Below are 26,825 nucleotides of genomic sequence, written 5' to 3' on the forward strand. Positions count from 1 at the left end.
CCTGCCCTACGACCCAGCAATTGCACTGCTGGGGATTTACCCCAAAGATACAGATGCTGTGAAACGCCGGGACACCTGCACCCCGATGTTTCTAGCAGCAATGTCCACAATAGCCACACTGTGGGGGGGAGCCTCAGTGTCCATCAACAGATGATGGATAAAGAAGCTGTGGTCTCTGTGTACAGCGGGATATTCCTCAGCCATTAGAAACGACGGATACCTACCACTTGTTTGACGTGGATGGAACTGGAGGGTCTGATGCTGAAAGTAAATTGGAGGACAAACATTATATGGTCTCACTCATACGGGGGATATAAGAAATAGTGAGAGGGATCATAGGGGAAAGGAGGAAAAATGAATGGGAAATTCAGAGAGGGAGACAGAACATGAGAGACTCCTAACTCTGATGAAATGAACAAGGGGTGGTGGAAGGGGAGGTGGGTGGAGGATGGGGTGACTGGGTGATGGGCACTGAGGGGGGCACTTGACGGGATGATCACTGGGTATTATAGTATATGGTGGCTAGTCGAACTCCAATAAAAAATATACAAAAAAAAAGTAGCTCCTCATCTGTTCACGTTTTAAGAGATTGCAGTAATTCAGTCACATCTCATGCTCCACTTCTTTTACCCCCCAAGATTGTATTTATTTATTTGAGAGAGAGTGTGTATGAGGCAGAGTATGCGCAGTGGGCAGGGCGAGAGGGAGGAGGGACTATCTGCCAAGTGGGGAGCCTGATGTGGGTCTTGATTCCAGGGCCCTGGGATCATGACCTAAGCCAAAGGCACTCTTAACTGGCTAAACCCCCAGGTGCCCTCAAGCTCCACTTCTATTTCTAGTCTTCAAGGTCATCTGTGATGGTTGTAATCAACTTCTTCCAAATTCCTTTATATGTTATATGATATTTTGACCTCTTTCCATGAATCATGAATGTTCTTCATGGCATCTACAAAGGTGAATCCTTTCCAGAAGTTTTCAGCTTACTCTGTCCAGATATATGGGAGTAATCACTATTTATGGCAGCTCTAGCCTTGTGAAGTGTATTTCTTAAATAATAAGACTTGAGAATTGAAATTACTCTGTGATCCTTGAACTGCACAATGGATGTTAGGTTAGCTGGCATGAAAGCAACACTAACCTCGCTCTCTATCTCCATCAGAGCTCTTGGATGACCAGAGGAATTGTCTGTGAGCAGGAATATTTTGAAAGTGATCTTTTTTTTTCCCCCCGAGCAGTAGGTTTCAGCTGAGGGTTTAAAATATTCAGTCAAAATGGTTGTAAATAGATGTCCATCATTGTGGCTTTGTTGTTCCCTTTTCAGAGCACAGGCAGAGTGGGTTTGGCATAATTCTTACAGGCCCTAGGATTTTCAGAATGGCAAGTGAATATTAGCTTCAACTTAAAGTCACTGGCTCTATCAGTCCCTAACAGGAGGGCCAGCCCATCAGTCCCCAGCAGAAGGGCCAGCCCATCAGTCCCTAACAGGAGGGCCAACCCATCGGTCCCTAACAGGAGGGCCAGCCCATCAGTCCCTAACAGGAAGGCCAACCCATTGGTCCCTAACAGGAGGGCCAGCCCATCAGTCCCTAACAGGAAGGCCAACCCATTGGTCCCTAACAGGAGGGCCAGCCTGAACTTTGAAGCTTTGAAGTCAGGCATTGACTTCTCCTCTCTAGCTCCTCTCTAGCTCTTCTCTAGCTCTCTAAGATAGCATTTTCTACTGTTTTGTCTACATTGAAAATCTGTTGTTTTGTGTAACCTCTGTCATGAATTATCTGAATTTGTTCTGCATAAATTGCTTCACTTTTATAGTAGCCCTTGGTGCTGCACCTTGCCCTTTTATGTTATGGAGACAACTTCTTTCCTTAAACCTCACAAACCAGCCTGTGCTTATTTCAGACTTTTCTTTTGCAGCTTCTTTACCTCTCTTAGCCTTCACAGAATTGAAGAGAGTTAAGGTCTTGCTCTGGTTTAGACGTTGGCTTACGGTGGTGTTGTGGCTGATTTGATCTATCCAGATCCTTAAAACTTTCTCCATAGCAGCAATATGGATGTTTTGCTTTCTTATTATCCATGTGTTCACTGGAGTTGCACTTTTAATTTCCTTCAAGAACTTTTCCTTTGTAGTCACAACTTGGCTAAGTATTTTGTGCAGGAGGCCTTGTTTTTGGCCTGTCCTGCCTTTTGACATGCCTTCCTCGGTAAGTCAGATTTTCAGCTTCTGATTTACAGTGAGAGATGTACAACTCTTCCTTTCTCTTGAATTCATAGAGGCCTTTGTAGGGTTATTGATTTACCTAGATTCAGTATTATGGTGTCCCAGGAAATAGGGAGGCCCAAAGAGAGGGAGAGAAATGGGGAGGACAGTTTGCAGTAGAGCAGTAAGAACACACAACACTTATTAAGTTCACTGTCTTATACAGGTATGGTTCAGGGTGCCCCAAAACAATTAAAATAGTAACATCAAAGATCACTGGTCATAGTCACTGTAAGAAATGTAGTACATTGAAAAAAAATTTTCTTAAATAAATTTATTTTTTATTGGTGTTCAATTTGCCAACATGTAGAGTAACACCCAGTGCTCATCCCATCAAATGCCCCGTCAGTGCCCATTGAAAAAATTTGAAATATTTTGAAAGCTACCAAACTGTAACAGACATGAAGTGAGCAAATGCTGTTGGAAAAATGATACCAAAATGGCTTGATGTAGTGTTGCTACAAACTTTCAATTTGAAAAAAAAAAAAAAACCCAGGGCACAGTAAAATGAAGTTTATCTCTAAATTAAGAGTATATGTTGTAATCTCTAAGTAATCATTAAAATTATAATGATATATAACTAATGGGTTCATAGAAGGGAAATTGAATGATGAGTAAATTGAGGAATCAGAAAGTAAGAAAGGAGGGAGAGAAAACAAGTGGGACAAACAGACAAATAGCAAAATAGTTTCTGCTTAAATATATTATCACATGAAATACAGCTGGACTAGATACTTCATGTACCTGATGACTGTTGATCTGAATATTTTAAAAAAATGTTGCTTATGCTATACATATCTTAAGTAAAGGGGTACAGAAAGATTGAAAGTAAAAGGGTAGAAAAAGATAGACCATGCTAACCAACCAAGAGAAAGTTGGTGTAGCTATTTACAATATCAGGTGAAGTAGACTTGGGCAAGGAGCATTGCTAAAGATGGAGGCATCTCATAATGATAAAAGGTCAGTTCCTAAGGAAGATAACTTATTATAAAGGCAGGATCTGTAACAATAAAAGGATAGTCCTTAAATTACCCTCAAGTGTACCCAAAGGCCATTTCCGTCAGTGGGGACTCCCAACCTCTTCAGCCCCCAAACATGGTGCATACACCCCCAAGAGCAACTTGGATGGAAGACGCTTGCCTGCTCTGCTCCTGAGATTTTTTAAAAAACACATTTATTTATTCATTTATTTGAGAGAGAGAGCGAGCACTAGCAAGGGGAAGGGCAGAGACAGAGGCAGAGAAGCAGACTCTCCGCTGAGCGTGGAGCTCGTCGTGGGGCTCCATCTCATGACCCTGAGACCATGACTTGAGCTGAAACCAAGAGTTGGGCATTCAACAGACTGGGCCGCCCGTGGAACCTCGCCAAGATTTTCTTTTAAGTAGAGTGTTTCTTGTTTGAATTCATTTTGGTGGATTTACAAATAATATTTCTTCACGAGGAGGCATCCATTATTTTAAGAAATTGACATTTGAGTGGCATCTGGGTAGCTCATTTGGCTCTTGGTGTGAGCTCAGGTCATGATTCCACAGGTGGTAGGATCAAGCCCTGAGTTCTGGTTCCACGTTCAGTGGGAGTTTGCTTGAAGACTCTCTCTCTCTCTGCCCGTCCCCAGCGTGGGCTCGCTTGCTCTCACTGTCCCCCTCTCTCAGTGTGCCTAACATAAGTAAGTAAATCTTCAGAAGAAAGTAAAAAATTAACACTTGAAATTGGTTATCCTCCATCTTTTTCTGTCAATTCACAACAGGTAGGGATTGGTTGAGTAATTGGTGGTACACCCGTGTATTTTCTGTGGCGCTGCTAGACCTTACAGTATTGTCGAATTGTAGTCTTTGAATGTGGAACCTATTCAAGAAAGCAAGTTGCAAAACAGTATGTTTTATTGTATTTATTTATTGTATTTATTGTACTTATTTATTTATTTTTGTATTTATTTATTATTGTATTTATTTATTGTATTTATTTATTTTTGTATTTATTTATTATTGTATTTATTTATTTATATTTATTGTATTGTTAATACACAATACACGTTAATGTGTATTTTTTTAAGGTTTTATTTATTTATTCATGAGAGAGAGGGGCAGAGACATAGAGGGGGAAGTAGGCTCCTCGCAGGGAGCCCGATGTGGGACTCGATCCTGGAACCGGGATCATGCCCCGAGCCAAAGGCTCAACTGCTGAGCCACCCAGGCGTCCCCAAAATGTGTATATTTATATTTATAGAAAAAAAGTCTGGGAGCGTACAACAAAATAGAAATAATGTTTCTATCTGAATGAATAGATTATGGGTGATTTTATTCTGTTTATCTCTACTTTTGTATTTTCTCCAGTGAACACTTATTATTCCGTATTGTAAAAATAAAAGTTATTAGAAATAAATTTTTTTTCATTGTATGACACGAGCTATTTCTACCAGGAGAATCTGTGCCTTCTTTTACTCTTTATTAACGTATACAGCTGGATTTCACATTGCGTTAAGTATTTTTTTCTCTGTGTCATTTGGAGTAGAGTGTTCTGTACTGGGTATCTGCTGTTTTGAATGATTCAGTCCATTTGTATGACATCCTTGCCCTTTTAGCTTGTGTGTTGTTCCTAAGGCGGTTATTCCTTCCTGCGGCAGGTTAGGAGCGGCCTCCGACATCAGAGTTGGGGTATCAGGTGAGGTCGGCCCTTCCTTACCTGTAGCCCCCACCTTATGGGCAGTGGGCGCTGCTCCCCCTTCTCATTGTGCTCACCTGTGCTCTCCTGGCAGGAACTTGGATTCGCGGCAGATCTGCAGTGTGTCCTCAGAAATTAGAATACGTGCCCGTCAGTGGGCTGGCGTTGCTTGTTCTGTCTTTGTTGGGGTGTAAAACAACCCTGCAGGGCAGTGGGAGCGTCGTGCTACCGCTGGTCCAGAGCTGTGGCAAGAACAGAGGGCCCTGGGGACCGAGGTTGTGGTGACCCTGAAGGAAGCGACCTGTGACTGTGCATTTGGGACATCGAGGGCTTCCAGCTCTAAAGCTGGTGAGATTCGATGCTCGGGGCAGGACGCATGACTCAGGATCATTGTGTTGAATTTTCATTATTTTTAAAAATAATTTATCAGTAAAGGAATTCCTGACCTGTGCCTCCAGATGCAAGAAGGGTTGCAAGCCAAACCCAAGCCAGGCTGAAGAATTCACGGAATACCGTAAAAGCACTGTCAGCCTCGGGGGCGGTGCCCGGCCGCCCCTGGGCTGCCAGTGCCCCGTGTGAGGGTGGCCTGGCCTGTGTCACACGGGGGCTCTGGAGCTCTCGCTGCCGCGTCCCGCAGCTGCATATCCAGGACCCCCCATCCTGCCTGCAAGTTTGTGTTAATCCAATTAGGAAGAGTGAGCTACAAAGTGCTGCGTTACCGTAACCCCGTTGCTGCTGCTTTAGTTTTACTTTTTTGCTCTGTCTCACCTGTGAGGGAATCGTTTAAACCTAAAGCATTTAAAATCCATCCTCTGGGTTAGGGGACAGACCATCTTTTGCTTTTCGTGTTACTGTTTGTAAAGACCTCGCTGGAGTCTGTTGCCTCCTTCCAGGAGCGCGGTGGGGATGGCCCCGAGCCTGGGTGTCCTTCCTGGGCCGCAGGAGCCCCCCACACGGGCCGCCCTGGGGCTTGAGCCCCTGTGGGGCCGGGCGGTCGTCCTCCCACTTTGGGCGCAGGGCCCCATGTCTGGGCAGCTCTCATTTCGGAAACCTCTTCCCTTCGTGGCGGTGGAGGCTGCTTTGGTCACTGTCACCTGATCAGCAGGGCGAGGCTTACGGGAGGGAGGCTGCTACCTGCTGGTTCACGTGGCAGGGCAGATGAGCCCAGGCGAGACCAGCAGCTCTGACTTTGGAGACGGTTGTGGACACGGCCAGCCTCAGGTGGGCCGCGTCCAGCTGTAAAAGCCCGGCAGGACCGGTCGGGGTTCCCTCCTTTGACGGGGTCCTGGGGGATGTGGCCCCTCTCTGCTGCGGGGCCTGTGAGGCCTTGCCTGCGACGGTGCGTGAACTGCTTTCTAGCAAATTCAGGGAAAAGTAAATCGGAGGTAGTGAGTGAGCAGGTATTCCAGGGAGCCAAGACGGGCTCTGTAGGGAGAGCCTGATGGGGGATCCTCGATTCTGCAGCTTCTTTTCAAAGCCATCTCTTGTCCGGCCTCCCTCCCTTTGTAAGGCAGCAAGCAGGAGGCAGCTGGCCCCCTGAGCGTCCTCCCGGCCCCGGAGCCTTAGCTGTTGCCATTTGTCGTCCGGCCTCGCGGACCCGCTGGTCACTGAACAAGGGCTTGGTTCTGCACCCCGGCCTCCGACCTCCGGGCCTGCGCGCTGGCGGGTGCTCCCGCTCGGCCCGTGCGGTACCCGGCTCCCTCCTGGCTTCCCTCCGAGAGCCCTGCCCTGGGACCCCCAGTGTAGTAGCAGATACTCTCCGAACCCGTCTCTGTGCACGATTTTTCAAAGTTGTAGTTTGTTTGGCTTTTAGCAGCTACTGTCTTATGCAATTTGGTAAATTTGATAAAATTTGATCTCCCTCAAATTTTAAGCAGTTGTTTATGGCTCTGGATTAGTTTCTTGGTGTCTTCTGTTCTCTTGTCTTTTCCCTACAGTTTTACAGCTGTCAGATTTGGATAATTATAACAGTGGCTTTTCTTCCAAAAATAACATGTTAAGAATAAACACAAAATCCTAAAATCTTTATTTGTGAAGAAAGTGGTGAAAGGCAGTATATGTATATTTAGAATTAAAAAAAAAAACTGTGCTTGTTCCCTTTATTAATTCATAAAATATTAATTTATACCATAGAAAACTTTAAAAAATATGTATATATTCATGAGAGACACAGAGAGAGGCAGAGACCCAGGCAGAGGGAGAAGCAGGCTCCGTGCAGGGAGCCCGAAGCGGGACTCGATCCCAGGACCCGGGGGTCACACTCTGGGCTGAAGGCGGCGCTAACCTGCTGAGCCACCCGGGCGTCCCTACTATAGAAGACTTAGTCCTATGTAGAAAATCAAGTAGTCCAGTCAGCTTCTGTGTTGTATTGCCACACACTACGTAATTTGACAATCTCTCTGTGAGAAATTGTATTTTTCTTCTTGGTTTCTTGTTTTTTTGTTTGTTTGTTTGGGTTTTTTGTTTGTTTGTTTGTTTTTTAAATAAAAGGAATCTACTTCAACCCTGCTTTTGAAAAATGGCTCTCTCCTTTTTGTACTCAATATTACACCTTCCAGATTTTGGTAGTGTCGTGTGAAGACTTTGACTCCGTTTTCTTTTCTTTTTTTTTTTTTTTTTTTTTTTTTATAATTTTCCTTTCCATTGCAGATAGCTGGGGAGCCAGCAGCAGCAGCTCCGGATCTTTACCTTTGTGAAGCCTGATGAGCAGGGCGAGCAGCTGGGAACAGCGGTAGTGGAAAGACAACTGCTTTCTCTTGGGCTCCTCAGAAAATAGTTTGTTCTTTAGAAAATGTGCTTTTCAGAAACCTACCTCTGCATTTTTATTTTTCTGACTGCATGTTCTTTGTGTATTTGCTTTCACCAGTGATGTTCCTTTTTTATCATAAGCTCCTAGAAGTGAGAACTGTGCAAAATGGCAGGGCTAGCAATTAGGAGAGGGATGGGTATTTTTAAATGGCAATTTAATGCAAGGACGCGAGGACTGTATAGCTAGGTTATTTTTGTGTCCTAAGCAGGAAACAGAGAAAATATGTTCTCGTTGTCTCCTCCCTGCCCATCCTCTACCCTCCCCCCCAACATATATCATAGGGCCAGGGCTAGAGTCGGGCACCGACTTTAAGGCACCAAAACTTTATTATCAGTAATAAAGAATACTTTAAAAATCAAATTATGATCAAAGTCCATGATGGACAAAATATTAACATTTTTAATTAAAATGTTTAATAAACACAGGATCAATATTGCTGGCATCCTTTTGCTTCAAACTCCATTATGCCTTAAGACTAAAATACCTTGTTTGGGCAGCCCGGGTGGCTCAGCGGTTTAGCACTGCCTTTGACCCAGGGTGTGACCCCGGGGTTCCGGGATCGAGTCCTGCTTTGGACTCCCTGCATGGAGCCTGCTTCTCCCTCTGCTTGGGTCTCTGCCTCTCTCTCTCTCTGTGTGTGTGTGTGTGTGTGTCTCATGAATAAATAAAATCTTTAAAAAAATAAATAAAACACCTTGTTTGTTGTACCAGTTTCGTTAAGCTACCCCATCTCAAATTTTCTTGTTTTTTTTTTCTTGTTGGTGTTGATGTAGATATGTATATGCATTTTAAAGGGTCTGAATTATATGCCCTTCCTTATATTTAATTTGGAGAGATAAAAAATAGGTGCTTTTACTACTTACGCTTTCTAGGGGTGTTTAAGTAAATTTCATGAAAATATCTTAATATATCACCACAGGAGAAACTTCTGGTAATGTATTATTAGACTGTTGTAAATTATAATACTTATACTTTGATGGATATATGGAGATGAATACTTGATTCTATTTTAGTTGTCTGATTAGAATTGTGTTTTTAAAAAAGATTTCATTTATTTATTTAAGAGAGAGAGTGTGTGTGAATGAAGGGAGGTGCAGAGGGAGAGGGAGAAGCAGATTCCCTGCCAAGCCTGGCTCCATCCCGGGACCCTCGGCTCATCACCTGAGTCAAAGGCAGATGCTTTTGGAATTTTGGAATTTTAGAATTTTGGAATTTTTGGAATTTTTTCATTCCATTCCATTTTTTTTTCATCCATTTCATTTTGGAATTTTTTTCTCGTGTATCTACAAAAAGAGGATTTCGTTTTTGATAAGATGTAAATATTCAGCATATGGGACCAGATTTCCTGGGAATGATGGTAAATTCATATAGGGCATAAGGGTTTTCAGTGAGTGTTTTGGAAAATTTTATTAAGCTCTTTACTTTTTTATAAGATTTATTTATTTGAGAAAGAGAGAGTGGGCACATGTGTGAGTTAGGGGAGTGGCAGGGGGTGGAGATTTTCAAGCAGACTCCTGCTGAGGGTGGAGTCTGCTAGAGATCCTGATCTCACGACCCATGAGATCATGACCTGAGCTAAAACCGAGAGTGGGATGCTTAACCAAGGAGCCACCCAGGAGCCCTTATGAACCTCTTTATATTGATACCGTTCCTTAGTGACTATTTATAACAAAGAAGAAAGATTGAGGGTCAGGTAATGATGTAATTTTCAAAAAGTTGTCAGAGTTGGCATACCAAATCTTGGAAAAGAATTGTAAACCTTAGCTTCATTGACCACATTGGGCACAGTGTAGTTTTGAGGGAGCAGGGTTCAGAAATGATTTACTTAGTATTAGTTGAACATCTACTATATGTAAAGAACAGTGACAAATGGGGAAGAGGGAGAAAGAGCAGGCTTGGGGGCTTAGGTGATGGCTTCAAGGTTTTAGCATTTTGATTTTGAGGAGAAAGTGGGACATCCAAGTGGATGTGTGCAACCTTGAGGCGCTATCATGCAAAGTGAGCTTTGGAATCACGGATACGAGTTCCTGTGGGAGGTTGATAGTAGATCTTTGAGTCGTTGGAGTCATGAGAGATGGTGACCGACCTGGAAGATCTGGAGAGGGCAGCAAGCCTATGCAATGCTCTAGTCAAAAGGCCACCCAATCCACCTCCGCCCAGGGGAAACCCAGACCTGAACCAACAGCCAGCCCAAACTCCTCCCCTCATTCTGTTGGCCGGTTTGTCTTTCTGTTTGTAGTTCACCGTCGTTAAAGGGATGTTTAGGGGATCCCAGGGTGGCTCAGCGGTTTAGCTCCTGCCTTTGGCCCAGGGCGCAATCCTGGGGCCCCGGGATCGAGTCCCACGTTGGGCTCCCTGCATGGAGCCTGCTTCTCCCTCTGCCTGTGTCTCTGCCTCTCTCTCTCTCTCTCTGTCTATGTCTATCATAAATGAATAAAAATAAAAACTAAAAAAAAAATAAAGGGATGTTTAGTGCTGTCTTTATTTCCTCATGTCCTGTTCAGTTTTCAGTTACTTGCAATTTAGCATCTTCCAGTGTGTTTCCCTGAAATTGCTTTCATGGTGACCTTCATGTGGGCAAATCATGTTTGTGTTCTGCTGGACTTCTTTGCTGCGTTCAGCTTCACTGAGTACTCAGTCATCTCGAAACTTCCATGTGCTTTGGAGCAAACCTCAAAAACCTCATTTGTAAAATGGGGACAGCAGTACATCCCTCAAGAAGCTGTATGTGGTTAAATGACACAATATGTTAAAATGTTTATCGTACATGGTGAGTGCTTCAGTAATAATAATACACTAAGCGCTGTATTATTATCATCGTTATCATCATTGACATTACTACTATCATTAGTAAACTACTTCTTTGATATCTGATTTTCCCGTTATTAGGAATCCTTTTTTCTACCTTAAAAGTTAGTATCTTGTCTTGGGCCCATTGCTTTTCTGCTTCACTCTCATCTGTGAGTGGCTGATGATTCCAGGGTAGATCTTCATCTCCCTGAGCTTCTGAGTCATTATTCTGTTGTCTGCTAAAGGGATGATGCTTTGAAAATATGCTGACAGTAACGATGATGATCGAGCCACTTTTCTAAACAGTTGTATCAGCCCATGAATTCTCACCACAGCTGTGTGAGGTTGTTGTGGCACAGAGTCCGGCCCTTCATCGAGAATAAGTGCTTGTGTCAGTGAAGAATATGGTGCTGCCGAAATGAAGGAAGGAGCTTTAAGGAGTGGACTGCCAGCAGCATTGCCGGGTGGAAAGATTAAAATTGGCCAAGGACTGACTGAGGACAAGTCTTCCAATTGGGAAAACGGGAAACGTTGAAGAGCAAGTCTTCAAATGTGAGCCAAGTTTCACGGAAGTTGGAAGAGGAAGGTGGAGAGAGAGGAGATTTCCAGTGGTACACGCATTTTATGTTTTTAATTAAAGATTTTGGTGTCAAATGAAAGTAGTAGTAAATGGCCTAGTAGAATGAAGGAAAGTTTGTTTTTAGAGATAGGGGGACATGAGCTTATTTTATTTTATTTTATTTTTATTATTATTTTTAATAAATTTATTTTTTATTGGTGTTCAATTTGTCAACATATAGAATAACACCCAGTGCTCATCCCATCAAATGCCCCCCTCAGTGCCCATCACCCAGTCACCCCCACCCCCGCCCACCTCCCTTTTCACCACCCCTAGTTCGTTTCCCAGAGTTAGGAGTCTCTCATGTCCTGTCTCCCTTTCTGATATTTCCCACTCATTTTCTCTCCTTTCCCCTTTATTCCCTTTCACTATTTTTTATATTCCCCAAATGAATGAGACCGTATAATGTTTGTCCTTCTCCGATGGACTTATTTCACTCAGCATAATACATGAGCTTATTTTAAAGAGAAGGAAGTGGCTAATGAATTGAGAAATGGAAGGTGCTGGAAACTCGATCTCTGCAATGGCCCAGGAACATGAGGAACATGGGGCTGGAGAAGAAGAGGTGTTTTCCAACTCATAGGCCTTACTGGGCTCCCTCCTGGGGATGTTGAGAGTTCGACACGTCTTGGTCCTCTTGCTTTGCTTTTGGGCTTGTCATCGCTATGCTTTGTAGTATAGTTGTCCTTGTCCTTTGACGGCAGGGGAACTTTACATTTATTGAGCATCATCTACTTTGTGTTTAAAGACTGGTCTATCATTAATATCTTCACAACTCTGTGGAATACATTATGTTCATTCTGAACTTTAATTTTTTGAATATGCCTTATAGCCAGCCAGGTGGCTTAAAAGCATATAAAAACATATTTATTGAATAATTTCCCCCTTGTCCTTATTCTCCATGTATCAAATTCCCCCACTCCTCAGTATTTAGCCATTTTTATTTTCTTATATGCACATCTTAAAATTTTAAGAATTTAAACCAAATATAAAATATATTATTATTTACATTTTATGTCCAAATTATAGATTCTGTACTCACTGTTTTATTTCACTTAACAGTTTAATCACAAAAATCCTCATATATCAGTTCACAGAGAGTGACCTCATTCTTTTTTAATAGCTTCATAGTATTGACTGGATTGAGTAGATATATCAGTATTTATTTACTGAATCCCATGTAAATAGACATCTATTTGTATCTGGTCATTTGGTATTATTACAAATGATGTTAAATTGATTAATCTTATAATACATATTTTATTTTCCTACAGTGAATCTACATGAGAGAGAGAGGCAGAGGGAGAAGCAGGCTCCGTGCAGGGAGCCCAATGTAGGACTTGATCCCGGGACCCCAGGATCATGCCCTGAGCCAAAGACAGATGCTCAACCACCGAGCCACCCAGGCGCCCCTTCTCTGTTTTTTTTTTTTTTAATGTGAAAATCAATTAATATATCTTTGTTATGAGTTTTGGTAAATTATATTTTCCTAGAAACTTATTTCATTCAGAATTTCAAATTTATTTTTATCAAGTTGAACAAAACAACCCTTGATGAGTTTTTGAATAGATTTTCTTTTTTTAGATTAGTTTTAAGTTCACAGAAAAATGGAGTGAAAGTTACAGAGATTTCTTACATACTTCCTGCCCCTGTATAGCACAGCCCCACTATCAGCAACTCCAACCCTGGAGTTGAATATTCGTTATGATTGATGAACCTACATTGACATGTGATGGTCGCCCAAACTCCATGGTTTACATTATGGTCCATTCTTGGCTTTCTATATTCTGTGGGTTTTGACAAATGTGTAATAACATGTATCTACCATTATAGTATCGTATAGTTTTACCCTAAACATCCTCTCTGCTTTACTTATTCTTTCCTTTTCCCTCAACCCCTTGGTAACCACTGATTGATCCTTCCTTCTTTCCTTCCTTCCTTCCTTCCTTCCTTCCTTCCTTCCTTCCTTCCTTCTCTCATTCATTCATTCATTCATTCATTCATTCATGAGACACAGAGAGAGAGAGGCAGAGACACAGGCCAAGGGACAAGCAATGCGGGACTCAATCCTGGGGTCACCCCCTGAGCCAAAGGCAGACGCTCAACCGCTAAGCCACCCAGGTGGCCCACACTGATTTTTTTTATTGTTTCTATAGTTTTGCCTTTTCTAGAATGTTATATAATTAGAATCATACAATTAGTAGCCTCTTCAGATTGGCTTTTTTCACTTAGTAATGTGCGTTTAAGTTTCCTCCATGGCTTTAGAGCACATTTTCTTTAAGTGCTGAATAATAATGCATTGTGTGGATGCACCATAGTCCATTATCTGTTCACCTATTGAAGGATATCTTGGTTGCTTCCAAATTTTGGCCATATTGAATAAAGCTGTTGTAAACATATGTGTGTTGGGTTTTATGTGGATATAAGATTTCAACTGACTTGGGTATATACTAATGACTATAGTTGCTGGATTGTGTGGTAAGAGTATATTTAATTTTGTAAGAATATACCAACTGTTGTGCAAAGTAGTTCTACCACTTTGCATTCTTGCCAGCAATAAGTGAAAATTCCTATTACTCCGTATCTTCACCAATATTTGGTGTTGTCAGTATTTTGAATTTGGCTATTGCCATAGATGTGTAGTGGTATTGGATTTTAATTTGCAATTCCCTAATGACTCACAGTGTGGAGCATCTTCGCTTGGGTTTATTTGCCATCCTTGTATCTTCTTTGGTGAAGTAAGTGTCTGCTCAGGTCTTTTGCCCATTTTTTATTCATGTTCCTTTGTTTTTATCATCTAATTTTAAGAGTTATTTATATATTTTGGATAACAATCCTCTATCAGACATGTCTTTTACAAGTTTTCCTCCCAGGGTGTGACTTGTCTTCTCATTCTCTTGACAATATCTTTCACAGAGTAGAATTTTTAAATTTCAGTAAAATCTAGTTTATCAATGATTTCTATCATGGATTTTTTTTAAAGATTTTATTTATTTATTCATGAGAGACAGAGAGGCAGAGACACAGGTAGAGGGAGAAGCAGGCTCCATGCAGGGAGCCCGACGCGGGACTCGATCCCCGGTCTCCACGGTCAGGCCTAGGCTGATGGCAGCGCTAAACCACTGGGCCACCCTGGCTGTCCCTCTATCATGGATTGTGACTTAGGTGTTATTTTAAAAAGTCAACACCATACTCAAAGTCATTTAGATTTTCTCTTAATGTTATCTTCTAGGAGTTTTATTTTTTGCATTTTATATTTAATTTAGGTTTATGATCCAGTTTGAGGTCGCTTTTATGGAAGTTGTAAGATCTGTGTCTAGATTTTTTTTTTTTTTTGCAGTTTTTCCAATAGCATTTCCTAGTTACATGGAAAATGATGTTTGAAAATTCCATTTAATTCATTGTCTTTTTGTGTTTGTTTAATATCTAGAGGAGGAGAAAATTCTGCTATTTCCATTATTATGGGTCAGGAAAATAGTTTCATGAAAGCTAAATGACTTGAAAATTATCACCCAGCAAAAGGCAGACTGAGGATTCAGAATCAAGTTTGAAAGCTTATGCTCTGTCCACCCTACTCTGGGTTTCTTCATGATTGGAAAATAGTCACAACAGACAATAGTTATATAGTCAAAGAAACCTTCGTCTCTTTAGGTATTTGTCACAGAGGTAGCTGCATTTAAGTAGCAAGTAATGGTCTTGAACATTTTTTGAACTTTACTGGAACAGTAAGAACTTCATGATTTTTAATGCTTCAAGGTTCCTCCCTCCTTTCTTGCATTTTTTTTCCATCTTTCTGTGGCTCAAAAAGGAGACTAGAGACAGATAAGTCTCTCTATTCTTATCTGCTGTCTTTCTTGCGTTGTCTCTGAGCACGATGATGCTTTATCATTCTTCCTTTCTATTCTCCCTTGATTTTTCCTTTTTGGAAGTAGACTCACTAATGTAATATATGTTCTCCCTTTGTTTTGTTTAAGGGGACCTCTAGTCAGACATTCTATGGAGGTGAGGGATGAGTGGGTAAAATCACGTTTCCTGTTTAATCTCCTAGTTTCACAAATTTAGAGTAGTCGAGATTCTTCAAACAGAGCGATCTAAAAACAGGAACTGCTACTGTTGACTCTAACAGGATCCTCAGCCCTGAACACTGCTGGGCCCTTCTTGAATACAGCGTTGGTGGATTTGTTTGTGAATGTTTCTGAGAGTGTAAAGGTTACTCTCACACATATATTTACTTTGTCAGGATAAGGTTCTGGTGAAAATAGAATTGAACTACTATTTTCTCCGTCTTTGCATTTCGATGAAGAATATTGATGGTTGTTTCTCTCTCTCGTATTTTTTAAAGGTGTTATTGCTTAACACTTAATAACATCCTAGGATCAGACTTAGTGTTTTTTTCTCCATATGGGTCCTCTGGATAGTTTCTGGCTTGTGTGCTTTTTTTGTTATTAGCTGGGTAGGTTTGTGGGAGCTGGAGGATGGAGAGCAGGCAGGGAGGATGATGGTGTTTTGAGATGATGCTTTCCATTGACTTTGTTTCCTCTGAAGAAGACAATGGTCCTGTTTCTCCCGTGTCCTTATCAACACTTGCTATTTTGTTTTATTTTTCCTTTTCTTTTTGATACTAGCCAGTCTCTTGGGTGTGAAGTGGTGTCTCATTGTTTTGATTTGCATTTTCCTAATGACTTAATGATGTTGAACATCTTTTCATGTGCTCATTGGCCATTTGCATATCTTCTTTGGAGAAACATCTGTTCGAGTCCTTTGCCCATATTTTAATCAGTTTGTTTGCTTTTTGTTTTGTTATTCATATATTTTGGATATCAACCCTTATCAGAAACTTTATTTGAAATATTTTCTCTAATTCTGTGGGTTTTTCTCTTCAGTCTCTTGATATAAATTTCCTTTGGTGTACAAGTATTTAATTTTGATAAGTCCAATTTACCTATTTTTTCTTTTGTTGCCTGAATTTTTGGTGTGATACCTAAAGTCATTACCAAATCCTATGTCATGTAAAACTTTCCTCGTATGTTTTCTTCTAAGAGTTGTATATTTTTATGTTTATGTTCCTTATATTTAGATTGATTCATTTTGAGTTACATTTAATTTTTTTAAAGATTTATTTATTTGAGAGAGAGGGAGCAGTGGCGGGGGTGCAGAGGGAGAGGGAGACAGAGGATCTCAAGCAAAATCCCCACTGAGAATAGAGCCTTACAACATGGGGCTCAATCTCACAACCCTGAGATCATGACCTGAGCCAAAATCAAGAGTCCAATGCTTAACCAAGTGAGCCACCTAGATGCCCCTTAAATTTTATTCTTAAAATTTTAAAAATGTTATCTAAGTAATCTTTACCCCCGATGTGAGGCTTGAACTCATGACCCTGAGATCAAGAGTTGCATGCTCTTCTGACTGAGCGAGACACACAACCCAAGTTAAATTTTATATATGGTATTAGGTAAGGGTCCAGCTTCATCTTTTGCGTACGGCTATTTCATTTACCCCTTCTGAGTTCTTTGCCAATTGAATAGTCTGAGATTTCTGTCTCATAAGACTATATTGTTGTCTTAATGCCAGTACTACACTATTTCAATTACTGTAGCTTTGTAGCAAGTTTTGAAATTAGGAAGTGTAAGAACTCCAACTCTGTTCTTCCTTTCTAAGATTTTTTTGGTTCTTTTGAGGTCCTTTGATATTTTATATGAATATTAGAATAGTTGTTATCTATTTCTGCAAAAAACATAATTAAGATTTTGATAGAGATTGCATTGAATGTGAAGAGTCACTGTGGATAGTATTGACCTCTTAACAATATTAAGTCTTCTAATTAATGAACATGAGCTGTCTTTCCATTTATTGATATCTTTAATTTTGGCAACATTTTGTAGTTTTCAGTGTACAGATCTTTCATTTACTTAAGTTTATTTCTATGTATTTTGTTCTGTATTCTTTTTGATGCTATTGTAAGTGGAATTGTTTTTTAGTTTCCTTTTCATATTGTTCATTCTTTGTGTGTAGGTATACAACTGAATTTTATGTGATTTGTGTCCTTCAGGTTAACTCTATTTACTTATTAGTGCTAATGGTTTTTCTTTTTTTGTGTTTGTGTGAAATCTTCTGGATTTTCTATTTTTTAAGATCATGTCATTTGTGAACAGAGATAATTTTACTTTGTTTTTTTTCTAATTTTGATGCCTTGTATTTCTTTTTCCTGCCAAATTCCTCTGGCTAGGACTTCCAGTACTATATTGAATAGAAATAATGGCAGTAGGCATCCTTGTCTTGTTCCCAGTATTAGAGGAAGAGCTTTCAGTCCTTCACCATTGAGTATGGTATTTTCCGTGAGTTTTTCATAAATGGACCTCTGTAATGTTGCAGTATTTATTTCTGTTATAGTTTGTTGAGTATTTTTATCACTAACAGTGTTGAATTTTGTCATGCTTTTTTTTTCTATCAATTGAGATGATCATGTGATTTTTACCCTTCATTTTGTTAATGTAATGTATTCTTTGATACAATTTTTATTAATTATGCAGTCATTGCATATAAGGAATAAATCCTACCTCATCATTTTGTGTGTTTTTTTTTAAAATTGGAGTTCGATTTGCCAACATATAGCTTAACACCCAGTGCTCATCCCGTCAAGTGCCCCCCTCAGTGCATATGCTGTTGAAATTGGTTTGGTGGTATTTTGTTGTGAGTTTTTTGCATCATTATTCATAAGGTCTGTAGTTTTCTTGTAGCATTTTTGTCTGCTTTGGTATTGATATTTCCCATCTCATAGAATGAGTTAGGAAGTATTTCCTTATCTTTAGTATTTTGGAAGAGTTGAGAGGAATTGGTGTTAATTCTTTAAATGTTTGGCAGAATTCACAGTGAAGATATTTGGTCCTGGACTTTTTTTTTCTTAATTAATTAATTTATTTATGAGAGACACAGGGAGAGAAGTGGAGATATAGGCAGAGGGAGAAGCAGGCTCCCTGTGGTGAGCCTGATGTGAACTCGATCCCAGGACCCTGGGATCATGCCCTGAGCCAAAGGCAGATGCTCAACCACCACACCACCCAAGCGTCCCTGGTCCTGGGCTTTTTTTGATGGTGATTTTGATTACTAATTCAATTGCCTTATTTGTTATTGGTCTTTTTCTACGTTTTGTGATTCAGTCTGTATGGGTTATGTCTTTCTAAGAATTTGTCCATTAGATATCCGATTGTATATCATCTAGGTGTCCAATATGTGGCATCTAATTGTTCTCTTATAATCCTTTTTACTTCTGTCATACTGGTAGCAATGTTCCCACGTTTGTTTGTTTGTTTGTTTGTTTTAATTTTTAAAGGGATATTAATTTTCTAAGCATTCAAACTTTATTTTTTATTCTTTTATTTTTTTAATTTTTTTTATTGGAGTTCAATTTGCTCACATTTAGTATAACACCCAGTGCTCATACCTCCAAGTGCCCCCCTCAGTGCCTGTCATCCAGTCACCCCAACCCCCCCGCCCACCTCCCCTTCCACCACCCTTTGTTCGTTTCCCAGAGTTAGGTGTCTCTCATGTTTTGTCACCCTCACTGATATTTTCACTCCTCTTCTCTCCTTTCCCTTTATTCCCACGTTTATTTTTGATTTTATTTTATTTTATTTTATTTTTTAATTTTTATTTATTTATGATAGTCACAGAGAGAGAGAGAGAGAGAGAGGCAGAGACACAGGCAGAGGGAGAAGCAGGCTCCATGCACCGGGAGCCCGATATGGGACTCGATCCCGGGTCTCCAGGATCGCACCCTGGGCCAAAGGCAGGCGCCAAACTGCTGCGCCACCCAGGGATCCCTATTTTTGATTTTAGTATTTTGGATCTTTTATTTTTTCTTTGGTAGTCCAGCAAAAAAGTGAGACAATTTGGTTATTTTCAACATATCCTTTCTTGATTTTGTTACTTTTTCTCTAATGTTTTTCTTTTCTCTATTTCTTTAATCTCTCATATTTATTATTTATGTCCTTCTAGCTTTGAGTTTTATTTGTTCTTTTTTTTTTCCTTAAGGTGTAAAGTTAGGGTGATGATTTTAGATCTTTTTAAATTTTAAGTGTTTATAGCTATGAATTTCCCTTTTAGCATTGCTTTGCTGCATTTCATGTTTTAGTATGTTGTTTTATTTTAATTTGTCTCAAGAGAATGTCTAATATCTCCTACAATTTTTTCTTTGACTCAAATAATAGCATATTATATAGGTTCCTCAAGTTTGTAGATCTTTGACTTTTCCTTCTGATATTGATTTCTATTTTTCCCCCATTGTGGTTGAAAAGATATTTTGTATTATTTCAGTCTTTAAAAATTTACTGACTTGTTCTGTGGTTCTAACAAATGTTCCATCATGAAGAATATTCCACATTCGCTTGTAAAACGTGTATTCTGTTTTGTGTGGAGTGTTTTGTATGTGTCTGCTAGGGTACAATTGGTGGTAGTGTTCAGTCATCCATTTCCTTATTGGTCGTCTTTGTTTCCATTATTGAAGTTAGAGTACTGGAATCTCCTATTAGTGTAGACCTGTCTAATTTCTTTCTTCAGTTTTTTTTGAGATTTATTTATGCATTTGAGAGAGAGAGAGCATGTGTGCATGTACTTGCGTGCATGCACCCACAAGCATGAGGAGGAAGGGCAGAAAGAGAGGGAGGGAGAGAGATAGTCTCAAGAAGACTCTGTGCTGAGCACAGCAATGAGATGCAGGGTTCGATCCCAGGGTGCTGCTGAGATTATGACCTTAGCTGAAACTAAGAGACAGACACTTAACTGATTCAGTCACCAAGGTGCTCCCCACCTTAAGCATTTAAAATTTATCATTGCACTGTGTTCTGGCCTACTAGGTTTTCGCTGACCAGTCTACTGATAATCCTGTTGAGGATCTGTTTTATGTGGTAGGCTCTTGCTGATCTTATGATTCTCTTTCTGATTTTCAGTGGTTTGATTATATTGTGCCTTGGTGTATCTTTGTGTTTATCCTGTTTGGAGTTGTAGATCTCAGATTTTTTTTCCTCAAATTTGGGAAATTTTTAGCTATTATTTCCTCAAATAATATCTACCTGTTCTTTCCTTATCTTATGGGACTCCTGTAATCATATATGGGTCTGTTTGATGGTGTCATATAAGTTCTTTAGACTCTGTTCACTTTTCTTCAATATATTCTCCTTCTCAGATTTGATAGTTTCAAATTACCTGTCTAGGTTGTCTGATTCTTCTACCTGTTGAAGTTTGTTATTAAACCTCTTTAGGGAATTTTTCAATTCAGTTATTGTGTTTTTCATCTCCAGAACTTCTTTTTGGTTCCATTTTACAATTTCTTTTTTTAAAAAATTGATTTATTTATGAGAGACACAGAGAACGAGGCAGAGACATAGGCAGAGGGAGAAGCAGGGTTCCCACTGGGAGCCTGATGCAGGACTGGATCCCAGGACCCCAGGATCATGACCTGAGCCAAAGGCAGATGCTCAACCACTGAGCCACCCAGGGGCCTCCTATTTTACAATTTCTGTCGAATTTTGTTGATGTATTATTATCCTGATTCTCTAGATTTTTGTTCATGTTTTCCTCTGGCTCTTTGAGCATATAAGACACTTATGTTAAGTTCTTTGTGTGATATGTCTGCTTCTTGTGTTTTTTAAGGAACATCTTTACCACTAATATTTTTTATTAAGGTTTTATTTATTCATGAGAGACACACAGAGAGAGGCAGAGACATAGGGAGAGGGAGATGTGGGACTTTATCATAGGACCCTTGGATTATGCCCTGCTCTGAAGGCAGACACTCAACCACTGAGCCACCCAGGCATCCCATACCACTAAATTTTATTCCTGTAAAGGAACCATGTTTTCCTGTCTTTTCCCTCTCCAGTTTTATTGAGATATAATTGGTAAGTTCTGCTTTTTTGGTATGCCTTATGGTTTTTGTTGTTGTTGTTGTTGAAAACTATGCATTTGGAAAAAGAAACCCAGCTACTTCTTGTCTTTTCATAGTGGTTACTTGCTAGGGAAGACCTTCATTGATTAGTTAGACCATGTTCTGAACTTTGGGATCACCCAGTTGTGAAGGCTTAATGTCTTTTGGGGCCTTTTCTGGATGTGTCTTGCTTTAGCCTGTGTGTATGCTTGACTTTTGTGTAAATGTGGCTGCTTTTCAATGTCTTAATTCCCTAGATTCTTATCTTGATTCCTTCTCTTGGCCTTTCATTTTCTATTGTATGCCTCTCTGTAAAGTTGTTGCCACATGTATCTGGTGTCTCCTTTCAGCTCTTATTGCTGCCACCTCTTTCCTAGGAATTTTCTTAGTCTTGAATCCAAGCTGTGTTGCTTTTTTGGCTGTCTGAGCTCTGAGTTAGTTGACACAAAAACCAATCTCTTGTGCAGTCCCTAGACAGGTTGGAATTTTGCAAAATAGGTCTGCTCTGCTTCCTCTTTCAAGAGAGAGAATTGGGAACAGGGCTGCCACTTCTCCCAGATGGCCAGGCTAGGATGGGGTTGGGACATGGGTGAAAAAAGGTGCAAGGAAATTTCCTGCTGTTTTGAATATGGCTTCTTGTTTGGTCCTTTGCTTGGTTGCTGTAGACTTTTGTTTTCTCTGGCTCCTATAAAATTAATGTAGCTGACCTGATGTGTTTGTTTCTGCAGATCAACGAGGGCTTGTAGTTTCTTAGTGTTCTGTGTTGCTGACATCACTTCTCCAGATGTTTGTCCAGTTAGTACATCAGGGATTTAGCTCAAATGACTAAAAACATTTAAAGTTTAATTTATTCAGCTATTTTTGAAAATGCAATATGAAATTATCAATTTTTACGCTAAAATTTCTCATCCTGAAGTTTTCATTGTGCTGATATAAATGCAATGCAATGTCTTTTTATTCACAAAAAGAGAAGTTGCTTTTATTTATTTATTTTTTTTAGAAGTTGCTTTTAGAGTGGTATGAATTTTTGTCTGATTTTGGGGGCAATCAGCATGGAATGGCAATAAAATGGGAATCTTTTCCCACAACTATTGGGTTTACATTCTTTAGTTTTCACATAGGGTACTGTGATTTGGAAATTATGTTTGTGTGATGGAAAGATACAGAGAACTAGAAATGGTTTGGACTGATTTATAACCTATTAAATAAAAATACAAATACAGGTAGGCCTGTGATGGTTTAGGTACGATCCTTCTTTGAAGAATAGGAATGGGTAAATGACCATCTGAGCCTTTTGATTGTGTGATTCAGAGATTATTCATCTTGTGTTCTGAACCTAGAATCTGTTAACAGTTATAAAGCAAACTTTCTTATAAAATATACTCCAAAATCATTTTGCAGAGAATTTTTTGAAGTCTTCCTCAGTGTGCAGTTTGTCTCTTAATACTGATCAAAAGGCAGGGGTGCATGTTGTTTGATACTGATAAATGTACTGAAGGCCTTTATTGAGTCCTTTGGCAGTTTAGGGTCGACTTTGAGGCTATCTCCAGTGTCACCAAGATCCATCTTCGTGGAAGTCTTCCCTAAAACCCCTGCTATCAACACCAAGTAGCTTAATTAAACCCCTAAAACTGAAATGAATTGAAAGAGGTACTTGTGGGATCCCTGGGTGGCGCAGCGGTTTGGCGCCTGCCTTTGGCCCAGGGCGCGATCCTGGAGACCCGGGATCGAATCCCACGTCGGGTTCCCGGTGCATGGAGCCTGCTCCTCCTTCTGCCTATGTCTCTGCCTCTCTCTCTAGCTGTGTCTCTATGAATAAATAAATAAAATATTTAAAAAAAAATAAAAAAAAGGGGGAAAAAAAAAAGAAAGAGGTACTTGTTTCCACCTCAGTTCTGTGCTTTTTTGACACATTGATATATATGTATGTTCAATTTGCAGATTAAATATTTGTCATACTTTCATGCTGTGGCAAAGAATGGCACAATATCACAGGGGAACTTTTAGAGGCTCTGGGTGTTCCTCCAGTTAGTCTGTATTGTCAAGATTTTTGTTTGTCTGTTTTCATTTAATCAGACCTTACCTTTTCTTTTCATCTAAAATTGTACACTCCATACATTGCTTAAGACTTAGGAAGACTTGGAGACTTGATGAATCTGGAGATATAGTGAGAAGTCAACTTGATCTTTCCATTTGGGTAACTTGGATGACTCTTGAGATGTTCAATAGAAGGTCCTGGTAATCAGCTAGCAAGAGAAATTAGGATCCTTTGCTCTTTGTCTTTCCTATAGAGTTGATATTAGAGGCCAGTTATTAGGGAGTTTGTAGGGAGTTAGTGGCTCATCCACATTAAGTAATAAAAGATGTTGGGACATGCTGGTGGCATTTAGTGTTTCTAGAATAACAAAATGTTTACTCATGATCACTTAGAGAGACCTCTTATACCTATCAGTAATTCATTTTTCTTATGGTGACTGGGTGATGGGCATTGAGGGGGGTGGCACTTGATGGGATGAGCACTGGGTGTTATGCTGTATGTTGGCAAATTGAACTCCAATAAAGTTTTTTTCGCTGCAAAAGTGACATTTCATTTTCAAGTCTTAAGTTGGTTTCATTCTTTCTTTTTAAAGATTTTACTTATTTGAGAGACAGACAGAGCACAAGTGGGGGGAGACGCAGAGGGAGGGGGACAAGCAGACACCCTGCTGAGCCCAATGAAGGGCTCCCAGGACCCTGAGATCATGACCTAAGCTGAAGTCAGATGCTTAAGCCACCCAGATGCCCCTTAAGTTGGTTTTTTAGAAGCAAAGCCTAAGACAACAATATAGTTGCAAGTATTTATTTGAGGACATATTCTCAGGAACAGGGGATTGGGGAGAGCAGGACTGGGCCATAGGGAGGACCTAAGCAAGCAAGTGGTCTCAGCCAGAGTCTTATTTCAGCACTGTCCTCTGGAGACTCCCCAGCATGAAACTTTGAGGGAAGGGTAGGGTCGGGCTTTTGCATTATCAGTCCCTCTCTGGCTGCCTGAGGGCTAGAGGTGCTGAGGTATGGGGTAGGCCATTGGGCCATTGGGCATAATGGTGGTGGCTCCCATTCAGCCAAGGAGAATTTCTTTACAAGGGGTGTCTGTAAGCTGTTGGGAGTCCGCACCCACAGCTGCTCAGGATGGGTGTGGTGCCAATAAACCAAGTATGCAATAGATTCAGGTGATGTAAATGCATTGTTTCAAGGTAGTTTAGCATATTTAATTGAATAAAAAAAACCTTTAATTGTCCATTTTTGCTGTCTGTTTTATGCTAAATCAAGTGGAAAAGATGCAGAAGTATAAAAGAAGAGAAAAGAGGAGAGGCATTTTACTTAAAAATAATTTCTCTTTTAATTTCTAGTATACTGTAAAACAAGATTGCAGAAACATATAAAAATTTATAGTTCGGTAAATTATTCTATGATGAATAAGCCTGTAACCATCACTAATATCAAGAATAGAACTTTGCCACCCACCCAAGAAGCCCCTATATGTGCCCCTTTCCCATTTATCTTTCTCCCCCTTTCTTCCTTCCAAAAGTAACTACTACCTTGTCTTTCCTAATAATGACTTACTGGCATTTCTTTATGATTTAATCATCTAAGTTGAATCTATAATCTTTCCCTGTGTTTAAGAAAGTACTTTATAAGTCTTCTAAGTTTCTTTTTAATATACAGGTTCTCACTTTATCCCTGTTTTCCTTGAAGTTTATTTGTTAAAAATCTGGGATCTATTGACCTATACTTTCCTTCAGTTTGACTATAGTGCAATCAGCATGTTTCTCTGTCTTTCATAGTTCTTGTAGTTATAGTTCCTGTAACTGTATCCAGAAGATTCAGAATTTGGTTTAGAAGACGATTTGTGTTCTTTCATCAGAAGGCATGTAATGTTTGCTTGCCTACCTTTTTTAAAGTGTTATGCTCCTAGCTCTGTTAGTTTATTGGGGGCTATAAACTAGTCATGTTGTAATAGCATTTCTTTTTTCTTGTTACCTGGAACATTTTTGTAAGGTGATGCCTCCCCTTCTCTACCATTTGGTTACCCAGTGGTACAATTCATATAAATACTTGACGTTCCTTTTAGCCACCAGATTTTTAAAGTCACTGTTAGTTTTTTAAATATATTTATGCACTTAGGGATTTATTTTATTTTTTTAAGATTTATGTATTTTAGAGAGTGAGAATGAGAGTGAAAGCGTGGGAAGTGCAGGGGGAGAGGGAAAGAGAGTCTCAAACAGACTCTGCATGCAGCACGGAGCTGATCGTGGGGCTCGATCTCACAACCATGGGATCACAGTCTGAGGTGAAAACAAGAGTCGGATGCTCAACTGATTGCACCACCCAGGCCATTGGTAGGCCATTGTAGGCACCCTACACTTATGGATTTAAACAAATGAGTTTCAATGCATTGCAATTATTATTATTGAGGTTAAAATGGCCCCAACTTTGACCAATGATAATCTCTTCCAGTTTTTTTGCTGAGTTCTTTTGACATGACCATAGTAGTCTTTGATGATTTTCTTACTATCTGGTATGACAAGAGATTCCATGCTCATCTTGTACATTTTCTGCACTAGACCTGGAACCAGCTATTTTTTCAAAAAGGCTTGGCTTCTTTAAATGGGAAGTTGCATTTTAAGAACATAATCTAAGTATTAGGGATGCTCACTGATACTAGGTTATTGTTTTTAGGTCTTTTCAGTGAATAGAGCTAGGCATATATACAAGTGCAAGATAAAAAAAGATCTTTTGAATTTATTGTAATATATTCAATTCAAATTTAGCATTTCAGGATTACTGGGGTTTTATCTAACATTTTCTGTATTACATTATCTTTCTTTTATACTGAGAATCCCAGTTCTCAAGGACATGAGGAATGATGGAATTAGAGTACCTTGTGCTTTATTCCTTTGATTTATCTCATTTTACAGATACAGCCAAGTTAGAAGAAAAATACTAAGACTGTAACCACCAATTATGATTACTAAAAAGTTTATTACAGAGGAAGGGATATCCTATCCCTCTCCTCTTTAGAGTTTTTCAGTAATTGAAGTTTTGAAAAATGATGCTAAGGTCTGAATGTTTGTTGTCCCCCTAAAATCATATGTTGAAATCCTAGCTCCAGGGTTATAGTGTTAGAAAGTGAGGCCCGAGGGAGGTGGTTAGGAAGTTATTAGGTATGAGGGCCAAGCCCCTCTGAATGGAATTATTGCCCTTGAAGAGGAGCCAGCAGAGAGTTAGCTCACCCCTTCTACTATGGGGGGTTACAGTAAGAGCATGGCTGTTTGTGAGGAAATGTGCTCTCACCAGACACCAGACACTGAATCTGCCAGCACAGTGTTCTCAGCCTTCAGAACTGTGAGAAATAAGTGTTTATAAGTCACCCAGTTTATAGTATTTTTGTTACAGCAGCTTGAATAGACTAAGATGGTTTATATTTCCATATGGAAACAGTAAATATATATTATAAAAGGGTCATAATTCAGAAAGACATTGATAGGCAGAAAAATTGATACCAATATGATGCAATTTGATGTGGATGAAAATGCAGGTTTGCACTGTATTCTGGTTCAGAAACTGAATTACATAAGTTTAGGATGGGAAAGTGAAAAGGTTAGTAGTAAAACAGAACACAGTAAAACTAGAAACTATGATGTATATTAAGAATTTGAGGCAGCTGAAAACAAAACCTCACCATTGGATTTTCATGCTGCATTCGTGGAAGCCTAGTATCTAA

General features: G+C 39.8%; 1 protein-coding gene across 17 annotated transcripts in view; it reads left to right on the top strand.

Moving 5' to 3' along the window:
- Positions 1 to 26,825, top strand: part of LOC129495446 (low-density lipoprotein receptor class A domain-containing protein 4-like) — a 387,589-nt gene that overhangs the window by 96,691 nt on the left and 264,073 nt on the right. Inside the window, exon 1 of one of the 17 annotated variants that reach the window (XM_055302957.1) lies at positions 11,089 to 11,128. The exons of the other annotated variants lie outside the window; for them this stretch is intronic. The gene's annotated coding sequence lies outside the window, so the exon portion shown is untranslated. Of the gene's footprint in view, positions 1 to 11,088; positions 11,129 to 26,825 lie in introns of those variants that run through there. 17 annotated transcript variants of the gene reach the window in all.

Source organism: Nyctereutes procyonoides, unplaced genomic scaffold, assembly GCF_905146905.1.
Source record: "Nyctereutes procyonoides isolate TBG_1078 unplaced genomic scaffold, NYPRO_anot_genome, whole genome shotgun sequence".
Lineage (NCBI taxonomy): Eukaryota > Metazoa > Chordata > Mammalia > Carnivora > Canidae > Nyctereutes > Nyctereutes procyonoides.